This window comes from Tamandua tetradactyla, chromosome 26 (assembly GCF_023851605.1).
Source record: "Tamandua tetradactyla isolate mTamTet1 chromosome 26, mTamTet1.pri, whole genome shotgun sequence".
In the NCBI taxonomy this organism is placed as follows: domain Eukaryota; kingdom Metazoa; phylum Chordata; class Mammalia; order Pilosa; family Myrmecophagidae; genus Tamandua; species Tamandua tetradactyla.
Window position 1 is genome coordinate 15880356 of NC_135352.1, and position 18038 is coordinate 15898393.

The window sequence follows — 18038 nt, forward strand, 5'->3', positions numbered from 1 at the left end:
AGAGCTCCTACCTTTCTCTAAATGATGAGTGCCTCACTGCTTAAACTGCTTAAACGGTGTGGTTTATGCTGATTACCTGCTTTCCTTCTGGGAGTCTGAAACTTTGGTATATGCTAGGGAGAGGATCCTTACATGATCTACCTCTGCTAAAATCTCTGGACACCGTGCCTCTAATAAGCTTTCCTGGTAGACAATATTTCTCAAATGTTGCTGGAGAAAATAAACGCACCTTCTGGAAAAAGGACATCTTGGATGATGGTGCCTGCTTGCTTCTGAATTTTGCCACATGCACCTTTCTCTTTTACTGATTTTGCTTCATATCCTTTCATTGCAGTAAACCTTAGTCATTAGTATGACTATACACTGTGTCCTCTAAGTCTTCCTAGCAAATCACCAAACCTAGAGGTGCTCCTGAGGATCCTAGATATGACTATAAACAATATATATAATAAATTGGATTTCATCAAAATTTAAAACTTCCACCCCTTGAAGTTCCTAAATTTGATTAAGAACATCTACAAAAATCAACTGCTAACATCATACTTACAGTGAAAGATTGAATACTTTCTCCCGATGATGAGAAATAAGGCAAGGATGCCTGCTTTCACTCTGGGTTCTAGCCAACACAATAGGCCAAGGAAAGTAAAATAAATGCATACAGATTAGGAAGAAAGAAAAAAAATTGTTCCTACTTGCAGACGACATGATGGTCTACCTAGATACCCTAAGGAATCTACAAAACAACTCCTAAAACTAATGTGACCTCAGCAAGGTGACAGAATACAAGACAATCATACAACAATCTACTGTACTTCTATATACTGGCAAGGAATATGTGGAAACAAATTTAGTAACAGCACCATCTACAATTCTTAGAAAAAGGCAGAAACAGGTTAAATCTAACAAAGCATGTTCAAGAATTGTATGCTACAAAATGCTAAAGAAAGAAGTTAAATAAATAAATAAATTGAGAGAATATACCATGTCCATGGATTAGAAGACTCAATATAGTATTGACGTCAAATTCTCCCCAAATTGATATGCAGGATGAACAGAGTTTCTATCAAAATCCCTGAAAGATTTTTTGGTAGATGTAGGCAAAATTATTCTAAAATCTTTGAGGAAAGGCAAAGGAAATAGAATAGCTAAAATGATTTTGAAAAGGAAGAAAACTGTTCCCTTTTTTGACAAAAGTGAAAAAGCAGATCAATAAAGCAAGGATAATTTCTTCAATAAATAGTGCTGTAGCAATCAGATCTCATACCCAGGGAGGTGGTGGGGACATTTGACCTAACTCTCACATCTTATATAAAGTTAATTCAAAATGAATCATATATATATATATAATTCTAATTTTTTTGCATGGAAAGGCACCGGAAATCGAACCTGGGTATCTGGCATGGCAGGCAAGAACTCTGCCACTGAGTCACTGTTGTACTGCCCCAAAATGGATCATATATTTAAATGTAAAATTTAAAACTATAAAACATTTAGAAAAAGCATGAAAGAAGATCATCGGGTAAGGAGTTCTCAGATGTGACAAAGCCTAATCTATAAGAGAAAAATATTGACAATTGACATTATCAAGATGAAAAGATTTGTTCCATGAAAAATTATTAAGAGGATGAAAAGACAAGCTGCAAACGGGGAGAATTTATTTTGTAAACCATCTATCTGATAGAAGAGTGGTATATAGAATATGTGAAGAACTCTCAAATCTCAACAGGAAACCAAAAAAATTCAGCTAGAAAATAGGCAAGAGATACAAAGAGACTTTACACTGAAGAAGACATGGGAATGGCAAATAAACGTATGAAAAGATGTTTACACCACTGGCCTTTGAGTGTAAAGGTCCCTATGCACTGATTAGGACAGCTAAAATTTAAAATATTCAATATTTTAAAATAAAATATTGTGCATGATGACTTCATTCTGAATCATATTCCATGGCATGGGGGTGCCCTGGTTTATGCAACCTATTGATTGACATTTCAGTTATTTCCAATTACAATAAAGCCACCATGAACATCCAAGTACAGATTTTTATGTGAACATAAATTTTCATTTCTCTGGGATAAATGCTCAGGAGTGTGAATGTCAATTTAGGTTCAATTTTTAAAGAAACATCCGAACTGATTCCAGGGTGGCTGGAACATATTATATTCAGACCATTAATAGATGACAAATCTAGTTTCTGTACTTCTTTTCCAGCCTTAGGTGTTGCCACTTAGCTCCTCCAGGACACAACTCTGGATTCTGGCTTGCTTAGCATCTCATGGGAAGGCACAGGGCGATGTCTGCGGGGCACTGCATCTCCAGATGTCTGGGTCTTGTGTTGGCTCTGTCAGCTCTGAAGCAACTAGCAACTGTTCTCCAAGTCTACATGTTGACTCTGTCACTTCTTCAAAATTGTTTCCTCTTTTAAAAGAGTCCAGTATACTAATCAAGACCCATTTTGAACGGGTGGAGTCACATTTCCATCTAATTCAAAGACGGCATCCACAACTGGGCATGTCACATCTCTGTGAAGTAACCTAAAATAAAATTTCCCACCCTACAATATTGAATCAGGATTAAAAGAATCATTTTCTCTCACAAGACTAGCTCAGGATTAAAACATGGCTTTTCTGGGGTACAGAATAATTTCAAACTGGCATATGATGCCTTAAAGGACTTTATCAAGAATGTGAAAAGACAACTTACTCAATGGGAAAAAATATTTGGAAACCACCTATCCAATAAGGGTTTAATACCCAGAATACATAAAGAGAAGCTATTACTCAACAATCAAAAGACAATCAGCTCAATTTAAAACTGGGCAAAAGATATGGATAGACATTTTTCCAAAGGAGAAACACAAATGGCTAAAAAACATATGAGAAGATTCTGATTTCATTAGCTATTAGGGAAATGCAAATCAAAACCATAATGAGATATCACTTCATACCTACTCCAATGCCCCCTATTAAGAAATAAATAGAGAATTACAAGTGTTAGAGAGGATGTGGGGAAATAAGAACATTCATTCATTGCTGGCAAGAACATAAACTGGTATAGCCACTGTGGATGGATTGGCAACTCTGCTCCTAGGTACATATCCAGAAGAACTGAAAGCAAGGACATATAACAGATATCTGCACGCCAATGTTTATAATGGCATATTCACAATTGCCGAAAGATGAAAGCAAACCAATTGCCCATCAACTGATGAATGGATAAATAAAATGTGATCTATATATACAATAGGATACTATTCAGCTGTAAAAAGGAATGAAGACCTTATGCATGTGACAACATGGGTGAACCAGGAGGACATTATATAGAGTGAAATAATCCAGATACAAAAGGACAAATATCGTACAATCTCACTGTTGTGAACTAATTATAACAAGCAAGCTCATGGAGTTAGAAACTAGAATATAAGTTACCAGGAGATAGACTGGGTTTACAGAGTGGAGAGCTGATGCTTAACTTGGACAGAATTTCTGCTTAGATTTCACATTTGATGTGCAGTCAAGGAGTCTAGGGCTTCAACTTCAAAGATATAGGAAGCCCGTGGTTTGTCAAAACAAGAACACATGCAATTTGGGGTCATCTCTGAGCTGCAGAAAGTCCAGTTTTCTTCTTGGATGGAAGCTCCATAGCGACGTCACTTCAGGTAGAGCCAATCCAAGTGGAAATAGTCAAGAGCACTTATCAACAGCCAATCAGTGAATATTTATTGAGCTCCTTGGACAAGAAACAGCTGTCTTGTTTAAAGGAGTAATGAAACACTCTAAAGTTTCATCAAAGAAGAGTTCCAGAAAGAAATTGAGAGAGAGAGAGAGGACATCCAGCTCTGCCTATTGATGTTTCCTTTCCCTTCAGAATATGGAATACTGTGACTGTCTGAAAACCCAGCTCTTCTTCCTTTAAGCCCCTGCTTCAGTCTTCGACAAATATGTCCTTTCTTTAGTTCTCTCTATGAAACCTAGACAATCTGATTTTTGCGAGAGCAATTAAACTGTAATAAAAAATAATATTTTATGAGAAATTCACCCAAGATTTAAAAAAAGAAAAGGTGACAACTCCAAAGAGGCTGGAAAGGTCCTGATAGCTCTGCCCTAGCCACAAAGAACACTCACAGCTCTGGCATCACCTAGTATGGCTTCTTCCCTCCCCATTCCCTGTCAGTGACCTGCAGCTGCCACTCAGCTTTCCAGCTCATTCTGCTTCCCAGACAATTTCTAAGGTCCACAGTTCTCTTATAGTTTCCATACTCTCTTCTTCAGGAGGCACAACATCTCTATTATAACTGAGGGTTATAATAAGTCTAGAAGGAAAATCATACTCTGCCCCTTCAACAACTCTCAGATAGTTATCTGAGATAAGCAACCTAAGGAAGTTTATTTATGCATGTGTGAAGTATTTTCCAATCGAACAGAATGCAATTACCTTACGAATGTTTTACTCGAACTTTCAAAAAAAATCTTTATTTCACTTTGTGACATTATAGTTCACATTTCATAAGAAAACTGCCCTTTGAGAATAAAATTTGAAGTGATTTACAAATTCAGGCAGTCCCTATGCATACAATTCTGAAGTGTACTTGGACCCTCTCTCTCTTCTGTATGCCTATGTACGGTACATACAGAGGTGTGGTAGTTAGATTCAGTTGTCAGCTTGGCCAGGTGAAGGCACCTAGTTTTGTTGCTGCGTACATGAGCCAATGGCATGTGAACCTCATCTGTTGCTGATTACGTCTGCAGTCGGCTAGGAGGCATGCCTGCTGCAATGAATGGCCTTTGATTTAATTGGTTGGTGCTTAAATGAGAGACTCAACGTAGCACAACCCAAGCAGCTCAGCATACCTCATCTCAGCACTCGCAGCTCAGCCCAGGCCTTTGGAGATGCAGAAAGGAATCACCCCGGGGAAAGTTGTTGGAACCCAGAGGCCTGAAGAGAAGGCCAGCAGAGATCATCCTGAGCCTTCCCATGTAAGAAAGAACCTCAGCTGAGAGCTGCCTTTCCTCTGAAGAACTAACAAAATAAATCCCCTTTTATTAAAAGCCAATCTGTCTCTGGTATATTGCTTTCTGGCAGCTAGCAAACTAGAACAAGAGGCAAAGACTGAAGTGAAGCTGCCACAAGCCAAGGTAACCCTGGGGACAGGCCAGCTCCTCCTCTAGAGGCTTCAGAGAGAGACTGGTCCTGCCCATACCTTAATTTCATACTTTTGGTCTCCAGCATCGAGAGATACAAGTTTTCCATTGTTTTCAGCCATCCAGTTTGTGGTCCTTCGTTCAGCAGCCCTAGGAAGCTAAGATAAGGTGTTATGGGGCACGAGGATGGATGGTGAGCAGCTTGGGAAAAGTGGCCTCTGCAGGAGTAACACGTGGAGGGCAAGGAAGAGTAAGGACTCAAAATGACTCCCGGTGTCAAGCCTGAGATGTCATTACCCTAGGCAGGAAGCTGGAATGGAGAACCTCTTTGGGCTATTAAAACTATAAAAAACGATCAAGTGAAGCAAGCTGAGACTGACCTTTCATAAAGAATAGAGTCCTGTGTCTCTTGGTTCCTTTGCTTTTTGTTTTTTCATTCTATGCGGTGTTCAAACGTCCGTCACTTCCTTGTTACAGGCTCTTCTTTCCCGGGAGGGAACCTGGAGCGCGTACTTGCTAATACTCATTCCCACACATTCTTTCCAGCATTGCACCAGTTTTAAGGCTCTCAGGAGATCTAAATTCTCTCCATTCAGCTCCAAGGACCCTCTAATGACTGAAAATGTGAAATGCAGCCTGGAATCAAAGCATGGTGAAGAAATCTTTGATTCAGAATCTCTTACCAAAACAACCCCTTCTGTTCCAGTTCCCTCCTTTTGCAGTCTGAGACATGAGGGCCAAAGGACCGATATTCCCAGTCTCTACTGGGCTTCTTAGGGCTACAGCCTTGCCCCAAATTCCAGGTTCGTGGCTCCCATCCCACTCCACTGCATTGCCAGACAAAATCAGGAGCCCTTTCACCACCACAGAGAGAACAGAAAGCTCCCTCCATATTCCCCAGGACCCCCAATCTTTTTGGGTCAAAAGGAGCCAAGACCAGCAGGCACAAATAATGATGGGACTTAGAACCTAAAGCATCCAAGCTCAAAAGACAAAAAAAAAGGAAAAGAAAAGCAATTAAAGGAGATGAGTTTTCAAATACCAGAGAAAAGAGTAAACTATTTGCTCCTGTGACCTCTACTCTTCTGATTATCTCATAAATCTATCTAAGCCTTTGTGACCAGAAAGAGTGACCTCAGTTTGGAGGACCCTGGCATGGGAACCACGATTAGGAGGATTTGTTACAGGAGTCGCCCTCTGACTTTTGTGCAGTCTTTGGGAAGTACCTTAACCTTGTCGTGACCTGGCCCCCTCTGTAAAAGGGAGATAAAATTACCTGCCTTCCTACAATGCCTTTCAAAAAATCCATGAGATTCCCAGGAGGAAGATGTGTTTTAGTCTAGAAGGAAAATGATACTTTGCCCCTTCAACAACTCTTAGATAGTTATCTGAGATAAGCAACCTAATTAAGTTTATTTGTATGTGTGTGTGTGTGAGTGAAGTATTTTCCAATTGAACAAAATGCAATTACCCTATGAACGTTTTACGCTTAACTTTCAAAAAAATCTTTATTTCGTTTTGTGATGTTATAGTTCACATCTCATAGGAAAAACTGCCCTTTGAGAATGAAGTTTGAAGTTATCCACAAATTTAGACAGTCCCTATGCGTACAATTCTGAAGTGTGCTTGGAACTGCTCTCTCTTCTGTATGCCTATGTAAGGGACTTCCCGGCTACTGACATCTAATACTGTGAGTTAGGAAATCATTGCTTATTTACCAAACAATATATCAATATGCCAGGGACTTCTAATTCTATGGCACCCATTCTGATCTCCCCATTGCACTTTATTCTTGGGTTCTAACTGCCCGCCACATCTCCACTTGAATGTTCCTGGCCAACTCTATCTCCTTATTGCCTTTCCTTCCCCCGAAAACAAGTCCTTCTCCTATACGCCCTGCCTCAGTCAGTCATCCAATCCCAGCATCCATTCCAGGCCATTCCATTAGTCTTACCCAGCATTTTCAACCAATCAGGAAGTCTTATCAATGTCTAAAATCTTTCTCCTCTTCTTCTTCACTACATCACTGTCCTACTTTGGTCCCTTATCATCTTCCCTTTGAACTGTTTCTAGTTATTGATTCCATATTTATCCAGGATATGAGAAATGCCAGACAGCATTCTAGGAACTTGGGATACAGTCAGTGAGCGAAATACAGACAGATCTGTGCCTGTTGGGGTTCATGCTCTAGCTGGGGAGAGGGGGAGACAGACAAAAACACGATAAACAAGTAAATCACAACATAGCAAATTGATAATGTAGTAAATGCTATGGAAAAGAAGAAGTATGGTAGGGGCTTGGGTGGGGTTGGGGTAGGGAGGCTGCACTTTGCCATTTTAAGTAGGATAGTTAGAGTAAGCCTCTTTGAGAAGATAATATTTGAGCAAAGACATGAAGGAAGCAAGCCATGCAGTTCCTTGATTAGAGGGAAAGGTCCAAAAATAGGAGCTGGGCCGGTGGTTCAAGAAACAGCAGGAGGTACAGCGTGACTGGAGAGAGGAAGTCAGAGGAGGGTAACTGGAAATGAGATCAGAATCCATTGCATAAAGGTCAGCAATTTCTGAGCAACATGAGGAGTGATTGTTGGATTTTGAGCCTAAGAGGAAGGAGATCTGATTTAAGGCTTAAGAGAAGCATTTTTTGGCTGCTGCACTGAGAACAGATTTGGGGAACCAGAATAGAAACAGGGAAACCTGTCAGGAGGTGGTAGCCGTAATTTGGGGGAGAGATGCTGGTGACCAGACCAGGATGGCTGCAGTGGAGGTGGAAAGAAGGTGGGGGTGGTGGTTCTGGAAATACTTTGAAAGTGAAGTCAACAGAATTTCTGGAAGGACTGGGTGTGGGCTGTGAGAAAAGGATAGAAGTTAAGGAGAAGTAGTTAAGTGACCTGATTGATTTACCTGTCCTTGGTTTCTCCTTGCCCAATCCCCCCTTGAAATCCATCCTCCAGGCTCTTGTTAAAGTAACTTTGTAAAAATGCTAACTTGATCTTGTCTCTTCTCATTGAAAATCAGTGGCAGCACCCCATCACTTACAGCTCCTTTGTTGAGGACATGAGGCCCTGCCATAACTCTCCAGCTCTGTCCTGTAACAATTATCATCCACTTATAGGGGTTTACACTCACCCTGATGTATCACAGTTTTGTGTCTCAGATAATGCTGTTTCATGCTTTCCTACTTTGCTTGTATCTTACCTCTTTCCCAAAACCCCCTTCTCCACCAATTGGCCTGATTGATGGCAACTCGATTTCCAGTCCAACTAGCATCCCAAAGGCAGATTGAGTCCCCTCCTCTACATTTCCATGGTTCTGTGCACACTGCTCATGCCCGTAGCACCTGTCACATCATGTTGAGATGTGTATGTCTTTTTTGGTAATGAATATAAGCTCCACTCTCTCCCCATTGTAAATACTTAGCACATTACTGAGAACATAAGTAAGAAGAGTTCCATAAATAATTGCTGCTCTGATTCAAAAGCTTGGAGTCTGGGTCTGCAGAGACCTAAATTCAGCCAGATTCCTACCTGAATCCAGGAGATTTTTTTATAGATCTCCTGGCCATACATTAGGATCCAGTGCTACCTTTCATCACTGAAAACCAGTAGTGGTCAGATGAAGTGAGTTCTTTGTGTCGCTGACCAAGTTTTCTCAGGTTCTCTGGGAATTCCTGCTGACAACCCGGGCTCCAAGTGACAGCACCAGTCTCCTGGGTGCTCTGTCACAAGTCATATATACTTCACATTATTTCTTCCCTGAGCATAAGACAACAAAGCAAAACAGCATTTCCTCCTGGCAATACCGGGGGCTGCCTGGGTAAAGCTAGTACAGCAGTGACAATCAGAGCCCAAGGACCTCTCATTGTGTCTGACGTAGCCCCAGGTTTCCTTGTGGACAAAGTCTTAGAGAAGCAGATGGGGCCATTTTGTAAGCTTTCTAGTCAAAAAAAACCAAAAAACAAAAAACCAGGGACAGAGAAAAAGGCTTTTTGGACGCAAGTGCTAAAATGGGACAGAGCAGATGTAGGAAGCAGCAAGCTATGCCCTTCAGGAGGGGAGAAATGAAATGAAAACCCAAACAAGGCATTGCCCCCCCCCCCCAGTGAAATAAAGACCCCAATGCCGCATCACACTGCCTGTTTCCCCCGCACCCCAGGGGCTCTGGGATTACAGCCAGGTGCTCGAGCCGAGGTCATTTGCTGGAAGACAGTGGCAACCCAGCCTGTTTCCAGAGCAGCCGGCAGATGTGCTGGGAGAACAGAGTGGCTGCATCAGTGGCAGCCTGGCAACATCACGTTCTTCCAAGGGCCAGAAGAGTAGGAAAGAGAGCTGGGGGGCGGGTTGGGGGGGGGGAGGAGTTGGCAAGGGCAGTGGGCTTGGGGCTTTAAACATTCTCCAATGTCCCGTGACTCTCTAAGTATTTGGCAAATTACCTTTTATTAGCTTTGTAAAGCCTCAGCGGCCTGGAATCGTCTCCTCAAAACCTAGCCATCTGTTTCCCTTCTATGCGTGATTCTGACCACACACAAAGGTTTAAATTCAGCAGTGGATTATTCTTTCCTTTAAAAATAACAGGGGATAAAAGAGAGAGATGGGAATGAATGAGGATGGCTGTTTCAGAAGTGGTCACCTAAGAACAGGGATCTTTCTGAAACGTAACGCTACAAATGTGCATCATTTATCATTTCTTGGTGACTGCAGTCAGGATGGTAGAACATGAGTTGGCACACGGCTGAACAATAAATAAATAGGTATTGAACTATTTTTAAATGCAAGGCATTGGCTCTAGGTGCTGCGAAAGAAAAAAATACTTTTGAGAAATAGTCACTGCATTTGAGGGAGACAAGCATAAAAATTTAAGTAACGACTTAAAAGAGGAAAGTCAGCTCAAGAAATGTTGCAAGACACATATGTGATGTAGCTGAAAGTTACATAATATTCAGGAAGAGAGTACAAGCACTATGAGCTGAAAAGCTTCAAGGAAAGTAAAAGAATTTCAAAATAATCAAAGATGAGCAATGCCAAAGGACCTTAGAATCACCAAGTTCAACTTCCTACCCAAACAGAAATCCCTTCCATCACATACGGCTTCTTTTGAAATATATTTGATGGCAGGCATCCATGACCTCATAAATAAGCCCCTTTTATTTGGAGAAAGTCCTTATTTTTAGAAAATTCACCTCAACATACAGCCTAGCTATAGCTCTCTTTAACTTCCTTTCTTTTATTAGTGTTTTTCCTTCCTGACAGAGTTTCATCTAACTTCTCTCAGATTTGGAGACAAATACTGGAATCCCAGGCCTTCTCTTCCCCCAGCTCACCAGCTCTTCCTTTTTCCTGAAGTGACTCAGGACCCAGCCACCCTCCAGCTGGACTTTAGTTTGTGATTGTTCCTGCCCAAGACCAGTGCCCTGGCCCTAAGCCCGCCAGTGCTAATGTGTCTAAGATCCTATGACCAGTTATTACCATTTTCTGAACATTAGTCTCCTATTAATACTAGCTAACTAATAAGCCTAATGTGGCCTCAGGTTTCAACCATCACGTGACATTGTAAGTAGCAAACTTGTGGTCAACCAAAAAATCCTAAACTTGCTGGTAAACCAGATGCCCCATGTTTAAGCCCAATGTTAGTGGTCTGGCAGATTTGGGAGGAGTAGAAAGGCACCCTGGTGGAAGGGAGAAACTTGAGCCATGAGTGTTCTACCAGATCTCAAAATGTGCTTAAATGCTGCAGTAATTAGAACTCTGTTATACCAGCATAGATACAGAACTGAATAGAAGAGAGAAACAGAGCCATTGAAATTAATTCATGTTAAAGTTTTCCTTTCAAATATAAGGGGCAAGGATGAACCCATAAGTACTTGGTTATCCATTGTTTAGGAAGGTGATTTAATACATTCTTACCTATTGCCATACACCCAAATTAACTCCTGATATATTAAAGATCTTGTTGTTAAAATATGTGAACACATCTATGAAGGACAACTTTTTAATTATGGGGAAGTCCTTCCTTAAAAAATCACTTAAGGTGAAAATTCTTATTTAAAATGCTCTATGCAGCATAAGGCATTGATTTTTTTTAAAGAGTCAGATGATCTTATCTCCTTGAGACTCATGAAGATGGATAATAGATCTTTGGTACATGAGAGGGTTGGGCAGTAAAAAGAAGGAAGAGAGCGAGGGAAAAAAGGCAGCATTTCCTTAGGAGAGGAAAAAAATGGTAACATTCTGTAAAGCATTATGAAATATAAAATATGTTTTCATTCAAATTTTCAAGATTGCAAGTTTGTTTCTAACTTATTATATATTTTATATACAATATATTATATATATATATATATATATATATATATAATCTCACAGGAACATGTCTCAGACTTCCATGTCCCTTTACATGTAATGCCCACTTTCTCTAAATCCTGCTCAAATTTTCTTGCAAAAAAAGCACCACTTTGCTCACTGCAGCTGATGAAACTTGGAAGCTTGGAGATAGGAGAAAGTGATTAGATCCCAAAGATGGTGAAGCAGCTTGTCTGAGAAAAGTGAAGAGATGACCCCTGGCATGTGATTGGAGATAATATTGTTGGATGAATGAAAGACTGACTGAATGAATGGATGAATGGCCAGCAGTGGCAGGGTATGCCAGTTTGAATCTATTGTGTATACCTAGGAAAGCCAAGCTCTTCAGTCTTCATTCAGTATTGCTGGGTGGGATCTTTTTTATTGTTTCCATGGAAATGTGGCCCACCCAACTGTGGTGATAACTTTTGATTAGATGGTTTCCATGGAAACGTGTCTCCACCCATTCAAGGTGGAGTGTTTACTGGAGCCCTTTAAGAGGGAACCATTTTGGAAAAAGCTACAGTGCCGACGGAGCCCACACAGCCACAGTTTTCCTTGTGTATCTTTCAAGATGATGTGTATCTTCCTCATATGAAGTGAGGAGAGAAAGCTTGCAGACGTCGCCATGGGGTCTTCCAGCTGAGAGAGAAACTCCAAACTTCATCAGCCCTTTCTATGGAGTCAAAGTATCTTTCTCTGGCTGCTTTAGTTTGAACATTTCTATGGTCTTAGAACTGTAAACTTGCAACTTAATAAATGATCTTTTTAGAAGCTGTTCTGTTTCTGGCATATTGCATTCCAGTAGCTAGCAAACTAAAACACAGGGACATAGGGCCTTCAAGCTTTTGGCTTTGACCTGGGAAGGTAAGAATCTACCAAAAAGCCTCAAGAAAAAAACTGACATCATGGCTTCAATCCTACAGGCACTGAGAAGACAGAAATTATGGCTCCGTTTTCTAGTTCACTTGTCTTTCTGTCAAGCTGTCACCTGTGACAATACAGCCTGTGCATTCCTAGGAAGCAGTTTGGAGTCTTATTATGAAAATGATCCTACTTTCAAGCACAGAGTCAACTGCTAGTGAAACTTATAAATTGAACAAGAAGAAATCATAGGACAGACTCACGAGTAGCTCTGTCTCCTGCTGTGTTTTTTTAAAAAAACTGATGCTGGAATTAAAACTTGGCTAGGTTCCATGATGTGTTTTGGTCACTCTTAGGTAAAAAAGGAATGAAAAAGAAACCTAAATCACTTAGACATTAAATGAATTAATTTACTTACTTTCAATAATTTAAAACATCTATTTCCAGGTAATAAACTTCAAGCTTGTGTTAACATTGACTCTCCTTGCCTCCTCCAGCTGGACCTGCTGTGAGCTGCCTGGTAGCTGGCATGTGGCCTGGGGAAAACGTTTTCCTTCTCTTTTTCCCTACCTGGTGATGGTTCCTCTCCCCAGGCTTGCCAACCAGGATCCAGGTAGGGAGTGGGAGAGGAAGGAAGGGGTATTGGGAAGTTCTTGCTCAATTGGTACAGATCTAAGATGGCTCACCCTCTCTGGACGTGTAGATATTTAAAACCAATTCTTTTTCATAAGCTATTTTGTGGATACTTTGGAGATTCCTCCTCTTTGCCCCACATATTGCAATTCCTTCAGTATGGGCAATGCCTTTCCATCAGCTGGCAGCTCCTTGTGTCTTTGGTGGTCATGCTGCACAGAACCTCCCCACTGATCTCCTCCTCCTTTAACTGGATTTTAAATGGGTCCAGGATAGTTCCTTCTCTCCCAGGAGCCTCTTCTGTCCTACAGGGAGCACGTATGTGCTCTCTGTGCAGGCAGTTTCGAAGGGTGCAGGATAATTCTTCTCCTTCACAAAGTGCTGGACAGCTCACCAGCACATCTTTCTTACTTTCAGATTTCCCTGGCAGAGTTGGATATCTATCAATTTGGTCCCCCAACCCCAAAGAACACTTTTCAAATTTTCCAAACATTTCTATTAAAGCTGCTCTCATTAGTGTCTTGTAGGTGGGACTCTTTCCAAACAAACCTTCCTCACATATCCTTTTGGATTCCCCTGTCTCTTGACCCTTTTATACGCTCCATATGTAAGACTAGTTCTTGGTTGAGCAACCCAAGGATTGTATAACCAGTTTTCAGACATTTCCCTTGAAAAATTGCCAGTTGATTGTCTGTCTTACAACCAATTGTGATATCTGATACTTTCTTACATTAGGGCCTTGAATATTCTAGTTTAACATTTTTTATACTACTTGATTGAATGTTACTTTTGTGCTCCAGGTCTATGATTCCTGGCTAGCGGAAGACCTCATGGGGAAAATGGCCTATTCGTTTTAGCATGAATGCAAAAAATTAGGCACACACAAGGATTTTGAAAAGAATCATCCATTTATCTTGTTTTCTGTGGTAGCCAAACTCCAAAAAGGCCCCCAGTGGTCCCTGCCTTTTAGTAGGCAACTCTGAGTAGTGCCATGCCATCCTGTATCAGGGTTGGTCTGCGTGACTAGTAGAACACGACAGAAAGCAGAAGTGGTGGGATGTAATTTCAATATTAGTTTATAAGAGACTTCCTCTTTCGTCTTTCTCACTCTGAGAGAAACCATAGCAGCCTGTTCTAGTTTGCTAGCTTCTGGAATGCAGTATACCAGAACTGGAACGGCTTTTAAAAAGCAGAATGTAATAAGTTGCTAGTTTACAGTTCTAAGGCCATGGGAATGTCCAAAAGCTGATCTAAGGGCCTCCAGGGAAAGATACCTTGGTTCAAGAAGGCTGATGAAGTTCAGGGTTTCTCTCTATACTGGAAAGGCACATGGCAAACAGGGCGTCTACTACCTACCTCTCCAGGCCTCTTGCTTCATGAAGCTCCCCAGTGACCTTCTTCTTGGTGGACTCCATGGTTCTCTCATCATTCTGTCGTGATTCTGCAGCTCTCTCCTCATTTTCAAAAAAGGAACTCTCAAAAAAATCTCCTCTTTTATAGGATTCCAGTAAACTAATCCAGACCCAAGTAGAATGGGTGGGGACGTGTCTCCATCTAATCAAGTTAATGCCAACAATTGATTGAGTCACATCTCCACGGAGATAACCTAATCAAGTTTCCACCCTTTCCAACTTATAGTATTGAATAGGGATTAGAAGAAACCGTTGGTCCTACAAGATAGATTAGGATTAAAACATGGCTTTTCTAGGGTACATAAATCCTTTAAAACCAGCACACAGCCCAGTGGAGAATCCCACATTGGAAGAAACTGAAGCATCCTACCAATGGCTACAAGGGAGAGCTTAGAAGTAGACTCCCCAGTTGTAATTAAATCTCCAGAGACTGTAGTCCTGGCTGATAGCTTCACTATGAGTTCATGAGAAACCCTGGGGCAAACCACCCAGCTAAACTGTGCTGGATTCCTGAACTCAGAAACAGTGTACAATGTAAATGTTTACTGTTATAAGCTTCTGGGTTTGGAGATAATTTGTTACACAGCAACAGATGACTGATACACCGTTTAAATAGCTGGATAAATTGCTGTTTACACTTGCAAAGTATTTTTACACAGATAATTGCATTTACCTAAACAACCAAATCCCTTTTTATATTCTAAAGTTTAACATAAAAATAAAATACCAATTTATCAGAAGTTCCTTCATTTTACCAACATATTTATTACAGTATATTTTGAAAATAAGACTGGTCTAATTAGGTATATTTAAAATAAAGCTCTATTTTCAAGCAATTTTCCAGAGACACATATATTTCTGTATATTTTGTGTAAAATAAGATACATCTGTAAAACCATTATTTAGAGATCCAAGCAGAACTTTGAGAGATTTTTAAAATTTTTTGTGCTTGCTCTGGGCAGCTCTGCACCTTCACCCACCCACATATATCACACCTATCTATATTTTTAACAATCTCTAGAATAGGATTTGTGCCTGCATTGGGGGTATGAGAAAAAGAAGCAGCATTTTGCCAGGTTCATAGCCAGAAAGTTCTCATTAGATAACTAACTTATTCACACATGAAATGTTCTCTTTGGTTCTTTTTCATGATATTTCATTGGGTTCTGAGAATAAGTGAGGCCAACAACCATTTAACCTCTGGAGAACTGAGGCAGAGTCTAAAATAAAAGATTTTTGAAAGATGGTGGAACTAACATGAGAAATGAGAAAGTATAGCTCATATAGACCTGATCCAAAGACCATGCCCCTGTGTTGAGTTCTGTTGTGGAACACAGGACCCAAGAGCCTGCTAATGTAATTGACCCTGCATTGTCGTAAATGCATTTTGTATTTTATCAATACTGAAGCAGCTGAAAATATCAATCCTACAAAATAAAAGCTGTCAGGATCTGGGACCTGAATTTTGAATATACTGATATAGGAGTCACAAAGAGACAAATTATCCTTGATGTTATGTGAGAAACTGAATGTGGGTCATTACGTCATAAAGCATGTTCCTAAAGTAATTCTTGGAGTAGGTGGGAGGGAGGAGTAAATACACCCAAATTCCCCTTCGACTTTCTCTTCCTTCCCCTGAATTGGAAATTGTGTTATTCTGCAGAAGAGTCATCTTGGTAAAGACCTCACTGTCTCCTTTCTTCACCCTCCACCTACATCATCCTACGTCAGGAAGGTTTGTGTTCACAGGTGCATCTCCATCCCAGGGGTACAATGCAGTGAAGGCTCCTGAGTCTGTGTCAGGCTTCTACTCGCATCCCATACCCATTCTCCAGTCATCTCTGAGCAGCCTCTGGGGCAGTCCAGCCCGACCTTGACCTTCCTTTGCAGTTTGTGACAGGGCTAGTGCTGGGACCCCTGCCCAGCCTCGTCCGCTAGGTGTGCTAGCTCTTCTCCTTCATCTGGAAGACAGATGGGTCTCCTCAGGGTGTTTGCCTCTGCAAGAACACAGGTTCAGAAGTTTCTCATTTAGTGATACCTTTTCATGGTTCTCAGACTGAGATATTCTTTAAAAAGAATCATTTGAGACTAAATCTAAAAATGGAGTAAACACGAAGAAAAATAAGACCGTGTGCGCTAAATAGCTAAATTAAATAGGCATTATCAAGTATATATTTTATACCTTTAGATATGAATTGAATTTGAAATTCTAAGTTCTGAATCCATATTCTGGAGTTTTTTCTTTGGTACTCTGGATCTTCTACTGTGAGCCTCCTCTTAGTTTTTCCATGCCTCCTCAGCAATCTCACCATTGGAGGGGCTTGTTACATGCTATGTCCCTCATTTGTCATATCGTGTTTTGCTGGAATCTCCGCAGATCTCCTGAACAAATATTTTGTTTATAGGTTGGTTTGTATGTGGTTCCTGGATCCCCTGTGGCTGATCCATGGCCTGATTTAAGACTTCCTGCTCTAGCTATGGGCCAAATGACTAACACAACTTCAATTTCCACCTGCAAATAAGTTGTTGACATGTAGACCTATTTATCTTCCCTAGATTCCTTTCCGAGTTTCAAGACCACTCATCTAACTTCCTACAGTAGGCCTTCTTTTCCCTCACCTCCCACATCCAATCCTCCCTGAGGTCTCATTGATAATTCCTCCTAACTATCTTCGAAATCATCCTATTTCCACTGCCTGACCTCCTACCCTGCCATCTTTTACCTGGATTACTGTCGCATGCTTTTATTGGTTTCCCTACCTCCAATATAATTCCTGTCTAGCCTGTTTACCATTCAACATCAAGAGCAATCTTTCTTAAATGACCATCTCATGATACCACTCTGTTGCCTGAAAACCCTTCAGTGGGTTCTCAATGACTTAGGGTAAAGTCTAATCTTTATACAAGACTTAAGACTGCACTCACTTGTTCAGTTTCATGTTTTACCTGTTCTTGTTTATTCTTGGCTCAAAACATACCAGATTCTCTTCAGCTCTACAAAGTGTCAGGCTTCCACTTACCTCTAGACCTCTCCTTAATCTCTTGCTTCTGCTTGAGCCACAACTTCATTCTCTCTGCCATCATTTGCTCCTCCTGTGGTCTTGGAGAAAATAATCATTCTTCCAGAAGTATTCCCTGACTGCTCTAGACTGAGTTATATGCTCACTCTGTATGCTGTTACACTAGACACTTCCCCAGTCATGGGAATTTTACTCTGTTTTAAACTTTGATTATCTTTCTGTTTAAAGGACTGTAATTACCATGAAGGCCAAGTCTGCACTTATGGACCTAAGACAGAGACCTAAGGCACATAGTAAGCCTTTAATATTTGCTGGATTCACGAAGAAATCACCCCAAAATAACTAGTTTCTAGGAAATACCACCAGGCAAATGGATCCCTCTGGTGTTCTGTGGAAAATTACCTTGTTGCCTTCCCATACACTTTGAGGCAAACTGTCTCAAAAGTCATGGAACAAAAAGGTTCATGATCAGATTAAGATGCTGAAATCACATGGTTAATGGATGCATTTTTTAATTATTGTAGAGTGAGAGGCAAGGGAAAGAGATAGGTCAGTTACCAAACTTAGGATAAGGTGCAGTATGAGTGGACCACATTACTGAACCCCAGCTTACACAATATTCATGTCTGTCTGC